At 41.6% G+C, this 15,865-nt stretch overlaps 1 protein-coding gene across 4 annotated transcripts in view; it reads left to right on the forward strand.

Annotated features, from left to right (window-relative positions):
- The first annotated feature begins 1,191 nt into the window (after positions 1-1,191).
- The window catches only part of ZBTB20 (zinc finger and BTB domain containing 20), a 666,697-nt gene continuing 652,023 nt past the window's right edge, over positions 1,192-15,865 (forward strand). Inside the window, exon 1 of one of the 4 annotated variants that reach the window (XM_045001306.1) lies at positions 1,192-1,259. The gene's annotated coding sequence lies outside the window, so the exon portion shown is untranslated. Of the gene's footprint in view, positions 1,276-15,865 lie in introns of all 4 variants that reach the window. The other 3 variants (XM_045001342.1, XM_045001323.1, XM_045001329.1) reach the window with 3 other exon arrangements.

Below are 15,865 nucleotides of genomic sequence, written 5' to 3' on the forward strand. Positions count from 1 at the left end.
GGCTGGCGCTCGCCAGCCAACAAGGTTGGGGACGACTGCCCCAAGGCATCCTTCTTACCCACCAATTAACAGTGGGGATAATCTTTTCCTCTCACTTTTTATGTGGGGACATTGGGCCTGACTGTCCTCTCGCTCACTTCAGTTATACACAGGTGGAACATGGTTCAATACATCCAGCGGCCCGCTCTTTCCATGCACGGTGGAACGCTGTGGTCTCATATACCCTGTCTCTGCCCCTGCCAGGGGCACTACTGCCCTAGCCTCCCCCATGCAAGGGGTACTATGACCCCACTCTCCCGCCACCTGCCCTACTCTCCCCTCCTCTGCCTCGGCAAGGGGCACGATCGTGCCCTCTCCCCCCAGGCCTGGGCATTATTGCCCGCCCCCCCCCGCCCGGCATTTCTCTTGCTCCCCGCTCAGCCCTGGCGCAGCCCTGACCGTGCCCCCTTTGCAGGCTGGACCTGTTCCAAATCCCCCTCCCCCCCCCACTAGTGTTGGCGATGGTACAGGCTGTCTCTCCACTCCCGCTCAGCTGGGAATGGTGCAATCCACATCCCTCCCTGGCACAGACAGTGATTAACTGCCGCCGGTGCCAGGCAGAGGGTTAAGGAAAGGGGGGAAGGGATGATTGGCCGGCCGCGTGCCAAGACCTGAGCGGCGGCTCCCTCCTTATTGGCCAGCACGGTGGTCGGCCACACCCCTTCTCCCTCTCCCATTGGTAGTCGTCTCCGTGAGGCCCCGCCCTGCCCCCCTCCTCTCCGGGGTCATTTAAGTTTATGAAGAAAATAAATAAATAAATAAAATGGGAAATAGAAATGCGTAGAAAGGGGAGGATTCGCAACCTACCTTGCTGTGTTGGGCGGGGTGTCTTGGGTAGCCAATCACCACCCAAGCGCCGGGGAAACTGACAACAAAACTAATCCAATCAACACCCTGCCATCGCGAAAATGGACTTTATCTTTCGGATCTCTACCAATGACAGACGAACTTCACTTGATGAACAAGTGGCTGGACCAATCGCCTGGGCGCATAGCGGACTTGAGAGCACCGCTATACCAATAAAGAACCAACATCCAGAGGCGGGCGGGAAGGGAAAGAGTGCGTGCTTGTGGGCGGGGCCCGTTAGGGAGTAGCGTGGCTCTGAGCCAATCGGCAGATGGGTAGCCGGGGCAACAGGCCAATGAGGGGGCCGGCTAGGCGGCGGCGGCTGCATGTGAAAGTGTGGAGCGGCTGCGGAGGGAAGAGAGAAGATGAGAGAGGTACCGCGCTTCCGGGGTCAGCCGAGGGTTAGGGGGCGGGGCCGGCAGGTTCCTCGCCCCGCCCATTGGGGGTACCTGTGGGGTGGGGACTGAGGGGAAGGGGAGGGGTTCTGGGGGGCAGGCGGCGCCCCCGAACTTGCCGGGCTGCGCGCGCTCACTCGAGCCGTTGCTGAGGTGCCCCGGCGGGGCTCGCGACTTCCCCCGCCGCGAGGGAGGGGGGCGCCCGCTGCGCTGCGCTGGAGCGGTGACCCTCGGCCGGGCTCTCGGGGCCGAGCGGCGGCTCCCCCGGGTCGGGCGGGGTCCGAGCCGGCTCCGCGGGGCGAACTTTGAGCAAAAGAAAAGTTCTGCCGGAGGCGCGTCCGGAGCGCGGGTCCCGCCCTGGGGTTCAAATCCCGCTGGAAAACCGTTAAACCCCCGCTAAGTGCCCCACTTATCCCGGCCCCCCGCCCCCGCCCCGGCGATTGCAGCTCCAGCGCGGTGTCCCCGGCCGGGCGCGGCAGGGAAACGCTCCCGTCCCGCCGGGAACGCGCCCTCGCCACTGCCGCTGTTCAGCGCTAAAACTTCTGTCGCTCCCGGGGGCGTTTCACCCACGCACCCCCCCCGCCCCCGGAAGGACTCAAGTGGTAGCGCTGGAAGTGGCGCTGTGGACCCCGCCGGGGCTGGGGTGAGGAACCCGCCTCCGTCTCCCGCCGCGCGCTGCGCACCCTGCCCTGGGGACAGAGCATCGCCCCGCGCCGATGAGCAACAGCCGCCGCAGTCAGCCCGCTCCATCCGCTCAGTCCCTGCCTCCAGCCCGCCCTGCCTGCCCTGTCCTGCCGCCGCCCCCCCCCCCCCCGGTGCCAATAGCTAACGGTCATAAATAGGGCTGAAAATAACTGCAGAAGGGGGGGAATGGTTCGTGTGAAGAGAAGGCATGTGGGGTTTGAATTGTCCAGGTGAAACTCAAGTGTTGAATTTAAGATACTACCTTGACTCTGAAAAATGTCTTAGTGGAGGTATCTTTCTATTGCCAAGTCTGAGCTTGTCCCACTCATGTCACCAGGTGCTTGGAACTTGTTCTTTTTTGTGCCTGACAAAATAACACCTTTATCTCCTGCTCTACAAAATAATTTCCTTTTTTGCTTTGTTGCATAGCAGTTAGGTACCATGTTTTATAAAAGGGTGGTAAATTTATTATAAAGTAAATGAAAAAAGAGCAGCTTGGTTGCTCAGGAGGGGTAAGGTGGAGCTCTATAACACAAATTATATCTGTTTTGGATTTCACCCTTCAGACTAGTGGAGAATATGTGCACTTTGATCCTATGGCAGGGGGACAGCCCTTAGGACAGTTCATGGAGCAGTTTTGACATTAGTTTTCAAGAAAGTCAGTAATTTGCAATTCCATGGCTAAGCATCTGCAGATACAAAGTTCACAGGGCCTCCTATCCCAGATTCCTGCAGTTCCCTCAATAGAAGTTAAATGAAAGGGCTACTGCCATTTACTTCTCCACCGCTAAAAAAAGAAAAGCGATGTAACTAGTTGTCAAAGAGAAAAGATTGAAACGATGATGCCCTGTGGATAGGCGATGCCTGTTGAGATACTGGTAGGGAGAAAATCCACTTTTGGGTGTTTGGATAAATACAGCATCAGGACCGACATATATTTTCACTTTGAAATTGGATTGTTTTTTTGAAAACATTATAAATGGTTATTCCAGTGTGTTCTAAATTATTGAAATTATTTTAAAGTTACAAAGCTAACAAAGGAGAAATAGTGAAATGTTAGTTCTGTTCTCAGCTGGTGATAAGGAGATATCAGTTACATGATTTAGAGCAGGGGTAGGCAACCTATGGCAACACAAGCTGATTTTCAGTGGCATTCGGTCCTGGCCACCGGTCTGGGGGGCTCTGCATTTTAATTTAATTTTAAATGAAGCTTCTTAAACATTTTAAAAACCTTATTGACTTTACATACAACAATAGTTTAGTTGTATATTATAGACTTATAGAAAGAGACCTTCTAAAAATCCTTCTAGAATCCCATCCCATTCTCTAAATAAGTTCAGAATCTTGAGGATATGCACAATCTTGTAAAATTAAGTTGGCCCCTGTGTTAAACAGCATAACAATAATAACTGCAATAAAACAAATAAAGGAATATCAATCTGGTAAAATGAACCAAGCCTGCTTGAAGCCAAGTTCTGAGATCGAAGTAATTATTATAGGAGAAAAACATCTTTATATTCTAGAAATGTGATTATTTATGATTATACAGCAGACAATCCTGAAATTTGCACATTTCAGTGGGTCTTTCTGGAATGCATTTTTATATACAAATCATATCTTTGAAATTAATAGGATAATAATAACACTGCTCTTCTACAGCATCTTACATCTGTGGAGCTCAGTGTGCTTTGCAAGCATTAATAAATTAATCCAAAAACCAGCTCTGTGTGGTAAGAAAGTAGTATTATCCCCTTCTTACGAATAGGGAAACTCTGAGGCATGAGGAGGTTAATGGCTTGAATGTCTTTAATAATAACTCTGGATGCTCAGTACTAGAGCTGGTTGGGAATTTTCTATCAGAATATATTTTCTGATAGAAAATGCCCTTTTTGCTAAATTGAATTTTTCTGTGGGAAACTGTCAGTTTTGCCAGAATACTTCAGTTTTCTAAGGGGAGAATCATGGCTGGCTGCTGGAGGGCTTTTGTCACTTATACTTTCTGCTTTCAGAGAGAATGTGAAATTGACAAGAGCCTTCGAGGAAAAATTCCGTTTCAGTTCTGATGAATTTTTTTAAGGTTTTTACTTTGCCCCAACTTGGGATGAAATTTTTTCTGAACTTTAAAATTTTCCATGAGGGACAGAAATTCTGTTTTCCTGCCAGCTTTACTCAGTATCTTTGAATACTGAGAATCAGAGCTTCAGATGGTGCAAATTAATGTAGCTCCACTGAGCTTAATCTCTTGAAAATCTAACTCTAACTCATTAGTAACTTGCCCAAAGTCATACAGCGAGTGAGTTGCAGAGCTAGGACTTGAACCCAGAGCTCTCAGCTCCCAAATCTGTTAGAACAATTATACCACAAACTCTTTTTTCTGCATATAAACATTATATCTTGAGGAAGAATATAATGTTCTGTACTAAACTTCGACAAGTTTGAGTAATGAGATCCAGAATTCATGAGACTCCCTGATTGTAATTTTTCTAAAAATTCACGTTCTCAAAATCTTTTGAATTGTGGTCTTACTAGAAAAGATAGTAAACACATTGTAATTAATGTACATAGAACACTGACTTAAGTGTGAGAAAGAGAGAGAGAAGCCTGAAAAACAGCTTTTGTTATTTAAACCTTTCTTTCAAAGTACAAAAGCATTTGATTGGCATTCCACTGATTTAATAGTCCATTTGTAATGTGGGAAGAACATTACAGAAGATTTGAGCATTATTTTAAATCTAATCATTTAATCTGTAGGTGTAAAAATCCCAGATTTCTTACAGAAGAAAACTTTCTGATGGCATGTATGAGAGAATTTGTGATTTAATATCTAGACAGTTGCCAAAGTTTTGGATATTTCACACCTTTCCAAAAATTAGTGCATGGCCCTCAAATGAGTCCTAAGACAGGTTCCTAATAATACAGTAAAATTAAGTAGCCAGCTAGAATTTCATGGTTTCCATTACTTAATTGTGACACAGGGGCATCCTGCTCTAAAATCACAGGTCTCTGCCACTTAAGCTAAAAGAGAATCTTTAGCTGTTAGCGGTAGAGGGCCTATGACACAGAGTTGAACTATTCAGAATCAATCCAGCAGAGGGCAGTGACATATATACCTACAAGCCAATTCATTATACTATTTTACTTTTACATACATTTGTCATCTGTACATGCAAAAAGTCACCTTGCAAAGGTGGAAATTATTTCTGTATTACAGATGGAGATGTCACAGGGGCAAGAAAAAGATTCTCCTCCCCCCCCTCCATATAATCCAGACAAGAGCCACTGTAATTGATTAAAGGAAAAGAGCATAGGTCTTCATAAAGTCCATTGGAACTCCTCTAATCCATCTAATTTTCCTTGGAGGGACTTAAATATTAAAGTGATGGGTGCTATAGAAGATCCTAAATTAGGTGAAGATACTTGGCCAGAGTTACACAGCAAATCAGTGGAGGAGCTGGGGACAGAATCGCTGCATCCAAGACCACAACTCTACCTCTTGGCTTCATTGTTTTGGGTGTTCCCTCCATCCCAACTCAACTCAACATAAACCTCAGTCTGGTCTTGATTTGGATATACAGCAGAAATGTAATAATTCAGACTAATAACTTGGAGAGCCATTTGTGGAATTATTTATTTTGCAAATTAATAACAATGAAGAAACAGATAAAAAAATCAAGTATACTCTATCATACAATCTTCTTTGTTCACTTGTTTAAAATAATGGTGTTATTTTCATTATCTGTAATAATTTAATTTAGGAAATACTCTGTGTATTTTGTATAAGAAAGTCTTATGAGACCTCAGTATAACACTGTCTTTGCTATTAAATCTTTAATGAAAAGTGGGGTGTCAGGTCTTCTGTACGGAGTTATCTGGTTGGGATTAAGAATTAATAATAATCCATAGCACCCATCATATAAATACAGCATTTTTATAGTATTCTCCAGTTGTTAAACCACAGCCCTTGTTTTCAGTAGTTCTGGGTTATTTTCCTAGCTTTTCTGCAAGCTTACTTGATTTCAGTGGGACTGCTTGAATAGGGACAGGAAATCTCAACACAGGTAGGATTTTAAAGCCGTAGGTGTAACCTCTTTTGTGTCCAAGTTATTCCATTTGTAAAATGGGGATAATACTTTACCCACCTGCTAGTATGGGGATGGGATTTGTGAGGCCTAATTCATTATTGTTTGTAAATATGTAGGAATCTTGATATGGAAGATGTTGTAAAAGAGAAGTGCTATTTTAATGTCTTCAAAGCACTCAACAGATATTAACTAATCCAGATTCAGATGTAATTACATGCTTTGTAAAATACGTTTTTTCTAACCTTATTATTGCCCTGGGCTGTGGATGGCTTGAATGATTGCACCTGAATTAAATGTCTGTTGAATTAGCTGTTATAGAAAGAGTGTACATATCATTACCGGTTCGATAGTAATGGGAGGCTGACATGGGTGACTTCAGCAAGTCTGGACTGTTTACCTTACTGTAATCATGAAGACCCTTGATACAGAGTAGCAGTGAAGCACCATCAAAACAAAATTAGCTCCTTGTAATTTTCATGAGGAAAATATGTTGGGGCTAAACGTTGGGAGTTTTCAACCCAAACTAAAAATTGGTTAGTAGAGGTGGGATTTTCAAAAGCACCCAAATGACTTGTGAATACTTATGGCACATTTGAAAATTCCACTTTATATGGTCTGTTGCATGAATGAAATCCAATGAAACCTGATTTATGCAGTTCAGAATGTGGACTCCCGGGGGAGGTACGTTAGTAGTCTTGTTCTGTATTCTTACTTCACTTGGAACTACAGATGACTGAGAGATGAGACCAATCAGGAAAGATGGGAGAGAGAATATTACCCTTTGCAATATAAGTTTTTTCAGAGAAACAGACATGAGGCAAGTCTTACTTTTTATCTAGATACAAGAGGAACAATTCCTTATGTCCTCCCTGCTTTGTTTTAAAATAGAAGTGCCTTAGTACAGATCATTAATACTCCATGTTCCATGATAAATATACTTATAAAGGGTTCACGGATCAGGGTTAGGTTGCTGTCTGGGGATTTGGGAGACCCGAGTTCAGTTTCTGGCTCTGTCACAGGCTTCTCCTGTGACTTTGGACACATCACTTAGTCTCTCTATTCCCTATCTGTAAAATGGATATAACAGTATCTTCTTACTTTACATAGGTGTTTGAGGATAAATATATTTAAGATTGTGAGGTGCTCAGATATTATGAGGATTGTATAAGTACCTTAGATAGAAGGCATTTCATGGATCTTCTGACTTGACACTAGAGGCCAAATTCTGGCTGTAACTTTGACTTTGGTGGAGTTAGTCCACATTACACCAGAGAGCAGAATGTGGCCCTAAAGATTAAATTAATCTCTGGAGTAATTTAAATGACATCAGTGGAGTTATATATGGGATACATTTGGTTTTAGGATTTTTACAAGAGATACTATGCTGTGTGAGAACTTTGACCACGTACCAAGTGAGCTAGACCAAAAAAATTTAGGCTGTGTACACACTACATCTTAGGTCGGTATAAATTATGTCAGTCGGGTATGATTAAGTCACTCCTCGAGCGACGTAAGTTACATTGACCTAAGCGCTGGTGTGGATAGCGCTGTATCGGCGGGAGAGCTTCTCGTGCTGGCATAGCTACTGCCACTCATGGGGGATGGAGTAATTAAGTCAATGGGAGAGCTCTCCTGTCGCCTTAGAGCATCTGCAGTAGAAGTGCTACAGCGGTGCAGCTGCGCGGCTGTAAGCTCTGAAGTGTAGCCATAGCCTTAGTAAAATAGTCCAAAGTTTTCCTTGAATTGTACTGCTACACAATTTACTGTTGTAAGTTTATGTGTATTGAAGCTAGCAACTCTGTCTCTTGAGCAGTCTATTGAAGGACTAGATAAGGGTATCAACACGGCCCTGTCCTAATGTAAAAGGAATACAAAACAGTTTGGTTTTGCTGTCTTGTAGTACTTGAAAATGCACGTCTCACACCCACTGATAATTAAACAAATGACTTAACTCCCACACAACCTCTTCCCCACCCATTCTGAGTTTTGGACAGCTAGTGCTTTTGGCTTAAAAAGGTCAAACACTCAAAGCTTGCGTGGCAAACCACACTCAGAGCTGTATGAAAAAATAAAAACACAGGGATCCAGTTTACATGTACAGTGTTCAAATATTAATCTTCACAAACTCCCTGGGAGAGACATACTGTAGTGTTATCCTCCTTTTACAAAGAATTAAAAGAAGATCAATCAAGAAAGCCCTAACATTTCAAAAGTTGCTGTTAATTTAGGATGCCTCTGTTTCTGGGTACACACCTTGAGACACTTTGAGGCTGATTTTTACAGGTACTGAGCATGTACTTGTCCATTTGAAGTCACTTGAAATTGTGGGTATTCAGCACCTCTAAAATCAGCCCAAGCTGTTTTATGTTGGACACAAAAATAGATGCCACCAAAGCTAGTGGACACTTTTTGACCATAGTGAGACAGTAGCAGAGTCCATTGAAATACACTGGGAGAGCCTTTAAAGTTCCTGGTTCCCAGTCAATTATTTGGACCACTAGGTCAAGTTGTCACTTAAATATTCTTAAGTATAGTAAGGTGTAGTGTGAGATTGAAATAGCATCCCTATTTAAGAAGATCAGCCTCTTCTTGTTTTGTTTAGTTAGCGAATGATTTCCCACTCTATCTTGCCAAAAAGCTCTCCTAAACTAGTGCATTTCAGTGGAATTTAAACGTACGTCCCTACTTCTGTCCTAATCAGACCTGGCCCCTCTCTACCATCATAGCATATGACTAACTTCCATTGAAGTCCATACAAGTTATTCATATCATATGGCTGGAAATCAGGATTGCCTATTTATAGCATTCAAATGTTGGCAAGTGTGAGACTAGTGAGAAACTTTAGTCTCACACATATAAATTAGTTTGTTTAGAAGAGTCTTACATGCAGCAATAGCCCTTTTAACTGGGCCATTAGAATCACTGGTACTGTTCAGTAACTGTCTTCTTGTTTAGATCTGTCAGGCTGCTGTGTAATAAAGGAGGCCCTGATATTGCTGATTGCAACGATATACTTAGCTATGGCAGCCTTAGCTATTATTTATAGCAGTGCTAATTATATCAATAGAAATAGCAATATTAATACTGTTAAGTGTCAGAATCCATGCTTGACAGCATGAAATAAACACAGCCACAGTGAAACAAAGCAGCCAGCTCCTCTCCATTGTTAGTTCACCAATATACACTTCAGGGAAAATATACACCCAGTTTAATTGCTCAGAGACTCATAATTTCAGCTGATCTCACTAGATCTCTAGCATTTCTAGTTGAAAATTCATAAGATTATTTGTTCCCATGAGATTTATCCTGCATCCAAAGTCAATCCAGAAAATTCAAACTGGGATCAAAGCCACAGGAATGGATTCTGTTTGAAAGCAGCCAAACCACCTATGCCAGAAACTCAAAGCTTTGAATTCAAAGCTCTGATTCTAACCCAAATAATTTTTAATCTGAATTTTCCCATTTTCATGTTGACTAACTCATTAGTGAAAACTCACCAAGATTTCAACACCCACTGTTGCCATGAACATTATAACCAGCCCTAATCGGCATCTTTTAAAGGGCACAAATCACATTACCAAAAAATAAACAAAATTAAAAGAAAACAAGAGCATATTGAGACTCATTTTCTGGCTGCTTTTTTAACATTTAAAATGTGCTTGATTTTCTGTCATAGCTCTTGTTACTTCTGCCCACCTCTTGTGACAGTATTTTAGACTGGCTTCCCACAGGAGCTTACAAATCAAGCAGGTTAATGTCTTCATTAAAACTGAATAGCAGTTTACTTTGGGAAAAAACATATTTAATATTTCAAGATATTGAACACTAAACTACTATTAAGCTTTAACTAATGCATTTACTTTGCTGACACTTACTCTCCGATGGGACATGTAGCTCAAGTTAATGTCACTAGAAGTGATGTTTAGGGCTTCAGGAGAGAGTGTTTCCAACCCACTCTAGACGATTTTACTTCACTTTCGTCTTGCTGTACTTGAGAAAAAGTTTTAAATAAGTGATTCCAGCAACTTGCAATTTCTACTTTGGAAATGCACTGAGTATTAATTTCCCTTTTGCAGTCTTAAATAACCTTTCAGTTGCCCTAGATATATGTGGTCTATGCGACAAAGAAGGTGGAAATCTAGTGGCCTCTGGACATGTATGGAATGTCATCTCACTTCTTCTGCTTTCTGAGTAAAGTATAAAGGTGCCTGACAGGAAAAGTTTGGAGCTGTGTCACCTGAGATTGCAGACCTAGCTTACGGTCTGAGTGCTTTGAGGGAGGGTTGGTCTGGGCCAGCTGTAAACTAAATGGCGCCTCAAATGAGGAGCATCTTTAGCTCCCCCCCCCATTTATTTCCCATCAGATTTGCTCCTGGATGCAAACTAGATTGCAATTGAGCTTTTTCCTTCCTAGACTGAGCTCCTGAAGGCTTTTTCTGGGACATCTTTTATTTTTTACAGGGGAAAACAGACAGTATTCAGGAGAGTAAAAGTCTATGTTCCACAGACTCAGGAAGTCATCAAATGTTACGTGTTAAGCATGGTAAAAGAAGTAACAGTATGTCTTTTATACTGTTGTGTAGATAGGGGTTTGATTGATATCTCTGGCATCTCATTAAATATGTCCTTTATTAGTCGCTCCTTATACTCTTCAAGTCTTAAAACAGAAGTAAGCTTTCACAATTACACAATAAAATAAGGTTCACAATATTGCAGCTGGGCTCTCACTTCACTTCAGTTCATTCTTATATCTCACTGACTGACTGGCGATACCCCACCCCTTATATGCCTGTGAGGGCATGTCTGACAACGTTTTAGGAGGTTCGAGGAAAAAGTAGTTATCAGAAAGTCTAAAAGGTTCCATGAGATTCTCCAAAGCTCCAGAAGGTTAGTGAAAAATGAATCCACATACAGAATACCTGAAACATGTTACTTCAAATATTCTATTTTCCCTTTTGTCACTAGCAGCAAAAACAGCACCTGAGCCTGGTGCCCTCCAAGCCCGGCACCACAGCTTGAGTCGCCTGCCCCTAAATCCAGCCCTGGTTGGTTACTAGTGCAAAAGCGCAGAGATATGGCGAAGTCTGAATCAGTGCAACAACTGGCAGATTCAACACGGACCATCCTCACTGCAGGGTATTTTCCTATAAGATTCCTGCTCTTTCCAGGAATCACTTGTAATAGTGCCATTTGGGGCACTGGGACATGAGCACTGGGAATTGGATTTGTTTGGATTTTTTTGTTCACGTCACGTTGGAAATCTCATGCGTTTAATTTGCTTTATCAATCTTTTTTTGACCTCTGGGATTTGGCAATCCAGCCGTTTACCTATGTGTTATCAGAGACATGTGAAACTGTGCTGCGTCATTGGTTCTGAATCCAACCATAGCAGCTTCTCAGTGGCAGATGCAGTTGTACAACATTCCTCGACTGGCAAATTCAGACCAATCCACCTTGGTATCAACTCAGCTTCTGCTAATTTATCTAGAATTAAAATAATTTTATAGTTCTGCTCAAAGGGAATACTAACATTTTGTCGTGAATTAATGAAATTTCTATCATTGGACTATAACAACCACAGAATTTCTTTGACATCTCTTTAAACCCCATGATCGGGTGATATGTGAGTAAGTTTCCCCAAGGAATTAAGAACTTTCCTGAATTATTTATATAACGTGCAGGAATTCTGGTCATGTGTTGCATACTTGGTTGATTGTGTAGAGATTACAAGATGAGTGAAGAAGAAGGAAATAGTGGATGTGCCTAGTAGATAGCGATATGAATTAGCCTGTTATATGGACTGGATGAAATAAATACCTGGTATAACTCCACTGGTTTCAGTGGAATTATATCAGGGACAAAACTGGCCCACGGAGCTCAGGCTCCTGGTTATATTCTTGAAAGATCTCACTGGGGAAAGTGAATTGCTCATGATTATTAATCCATTATCGAGACTTTCACTTCTACGGCATCGATAGACACTTGGCCTAACTTGGTAGTAAGTGACCAAAAGCCATCATCATTCGATAGCTGCTTAGTAATCCAGTTCCTTAAGTCCACATTCAAAGCTCCATCTCTCTCATCATAATTGGCTGTAATTGGTTACTGGTACTAGGCTAAAGGGTAATTAGTGAGTGGGCATGGAACATGAATTGTTTTTTATCACTAGACATGGTCCCTCCAGATTTGGATTCAGTAGAGTTGAGAGAATAGTGTGCAGTGAATAACTGCATTCTAATAATTCTGTCTGTCATTCCATTTGCAGACTAAATGAGAGCAAATTGTGATTTCCTTGAATTTATTCATTATGCACATTTGTTCAATGTATTTTCTCTTTGACTTCATCGATGGATCACACACAATTCACCTGTGAGAATTTGACACTATGTTATTTGAAAATAAATTTGTGCTTAGTTGTGATTGCTCAGATAAGTAGCATGGTATTGTTTCTGTTCCCTGAATGGTTGAGAGCATTACTACTAGTAGAGCAAATGCATCTGCAGACTTACCATTTATTTTTTGTAAATGCCCAGGCATATGACTCTGAAATTCACATTCTGTGAACACTTGCTCCAGTAAAACTCAATCTCTTGAATGTTCACAAAATGCAGATATGAAAGGTACAACAAGGCCAAAATTAATGCATTTAGAAATCAGAGTGATTGGGTCAGTGGTCAGTAGGGTAGTGTCTCATTTGGGGTGCCATGTGAGCGAAGTTTACTCTGCTGATGCCTGTGCTGAACCTGCCTTCTGGATGAATAAAATATTTTGTTATATAGGGCTGTTAATCTGGCAATTTTTAGCAGCACCAAATTACGGGCAGCTAGGGTGACCAGATGTCCCAATTTTATAGGGACAGTCCCGATTACTGGGGCTTTATCTTATATAGACTCCTATTACCCCCCACCTCCATCCCGATTTTTCACATTTGCTGTCTGGTCACCCTACGGGCATTATAACCAGGGCTTTAAGAAATCAGTTTTAATCAATGCTCTCCAGACCCCTATACTAGTATTAACATTATTTATTATTTGTATTACAGTAGCACCTTGAGGTCTCAACTGAGACCAGGGCCTCATTGCAGTAGGTGCTGTACATATGTTAGTAAGAGACAGTCCATGCCCCAAAGAGTTTATAGAGTCTAAATAGTCAAGACAGGCAAAAACGATGGGAAAAAGAAGTAAGTATTATTATCCCCATGGTATAAATAGGGAACTGAGGCACAGTGAGATTCAGTGACTTGCTCAGGATCATGTGGGGGAGGGGGAAAGGAGATTTTCAAAAGCACCTATCTCCCGTTAGGTGTCCAACTCCCACATTCACTGAAACTGCCATTTGCACCTTTGAAAATCTCCCCAGAGATTCAGTTGCAGAGCCAAAAATTGAATCCTGATCTCCTCGAACACCCACAAGACCATTCTTCCTCTACTTTAAATACTTTTCAACTGATAAAAACAGTTTGAACAGTGTCTGTAAAGAGTTTACTGTTATGCAGGCCCTCCTAAACAAAAGCAAAATGATGGACTGCAGAAATAAATTAACCAGTGATCACAATAAAGAAAATCATAATCTTGTTATGGAAACCAGAATTGGTCTGTAAATACTGTCATCTTATTACACTACTGAACAAAAATCCACCCTGTAAAATGTTGGTACATTGCAGAACTGTAGAAATAAAAAATGATCTGCTTGAATATTTAAATCTCTCTTTTAAACAGACTTTAAATGCAAAACTAGAAATTGTTATACAGCACCAACTTCTCCCCTAGTATTTCTGCAAACACTATTTATACCTGGGTTGCGTTTGTTTTTGGGAAGAGAATAAAATTTATGCTCTCATGAAGTTCCCATCTCTGTTTCCCCAAATAGTAACAACAATTAGCATTTTTCCTCTTCAAAAATCTGTACAAATGTTAACTAATCCTCATGGCTCCCCTGGGAGGTGGGCATTATTCTTTCCATTTTACAGTTAAGGAAAGAGAGGCAGATATAGAGGTTTTCTGAGGTCACAGAAGCTGTCAGAGTCAGATTACATCTCTGGAGTGACGTGTGCTCAGGCCACTCCAGCATCTCCCCTAATAATATTTTACAAGCATGAGCCATCTGTGTGTGTATGATGAGATCAGAAGCAAGGAAGTATGTGCTTGCCAAGAGAATTTTAGTAAGCAGTGAACATAGTTGTAGGACAAAAAAAAAGAAATCCCATAGCATTAATAAATCGAGTTAATAGAAATCTGCACTTTAAACTTTCCTTGGATGATCTTAGATTTTGTTTTTTCTGCCCTTGTAACATTTTAGGGGGTCATTTTTCCCTCTGCAAACATAATTGTCACTGATGGTAATGGGATTTTCATGCAAGTATTGAAGGCAGAATAGATTCCAAAACCAGTAGTCAATCAGTTTGCAAAAGGGAAAAATAATACTGCTTTTTCTGAATCTCTTCATTTACTTAGCTTAACGACAGCCAAACTTTCTGACTTAGTTGCTTCACATTGATCACAAAGTTAGGCTTCGGGTGCAGGACTGCTAATACATTGGCCCTAATACTGCTCACATTGAACTCAACAATAACATTTCCATTATCTTCAGTGACAAGAAGACCAGGTCCATCTTGCTGTCTTAGATCATTTTATTGGCATGCATATTATAGTCCTTTGTCATACACAATTTTTGGTTAAAATAATTAGGGCCATCCTTATTCAGTCCCTACTCAGAGATTCAGTCCTTATTCAGTCCTTACTTATTGATTGATGTCAGTGTGGAGAGTTTTGCTTTTAGTAAGAAGATTGCTGGATCAGGCCCTAAAATAATAAGGCTCCAGTGTTTCCAATTTCTACCAGACCTGAGTCCTATCTTTTTTATTCATTAACCTATGACAACAAGTGGTACATATGGCTGTAAGCGATAACAGTCTGTGATGCTTTCCTACTGCAGAGTCGCAGAAAACTGCATCTGAACAGTTTTAGAAGAGAGACTTTCTGAGCTACAGTTCAAGGGTTGAAGAGCTACATGTTTGTCACCCCTATAGAATCTGAGTAAATTTCCAAGATTAGAATGGGGGTAAAGGGAGGGGCAAGGCAAAAATAGGTTCAGCATGTAACCCCTAAAGTGTCTGATACCATTGGCAAAAATTCCATGGACCTCAATAGGAGCTTCACCTGTGTAAGAAAAATAGGATTGGATTAAAGAGTTAGTTGGAATTGCATAAAATAGTTTTAAACATGTGTGGATATAACATAAAAATACACTGGGGCTTCACACTTCCTTTGAGCATTGGAGAAAACCTAAAGATCCATGTAAAGATAAGCAGATTTAAAACAACATTTTCTTCCTCTCTTTTTCTCTTGAGTTTTGCATCACTCTTTAGGCAATTAGGGTCAAGTTTTTCCATATAGTTTTGACCCGGCCTTTATTTTGCATGACTCAGATTGCACTCCCAAGTTTTTGTGAATACCATTTTGAGTGTCCTATTTATGTATTTTTAACATGATCAAAATTTCAGGATTTGTGCACATGATTTATATTTTTTCACTCAAATGAATGCTGTATGCTCATGCACATAAGAATTTTGGAACATACAGAAATGTCCTACAACAGAAACTGGTTAGGCAAACTCAGAGATAATATGTAAAAATTTGGCCTGCAATATATACAATCCCAGTGTTGACACTCCTCGTGAATTCATTGAGTAATGCAGTTTTTCTCCCTGCTGGCACTAGTCTTGCCATGATATGAGAAGTTCCAGCCCTGACACAATTTCCAGCTCTGCTCTCTTTGATTGGCTGCCTTCCCCAGTTGTCCAGCTAATGGGGAAGAGCA

This window comes from Mauremys mutica, chromosome 1 (genome assembly GCF_020497125.1).
Source record: "Mauremys mutica isolate MM-2020 ecotype Southern chromosome 1, ASM2049712v1, whole genome shotgun sequence".
In the NCBI taxonomy this organism is placed as follows: Eukaryota; Metazoa; Chordata; order Testudines; family Geoemydidae; genus Mauremys; species Mauremys mutica.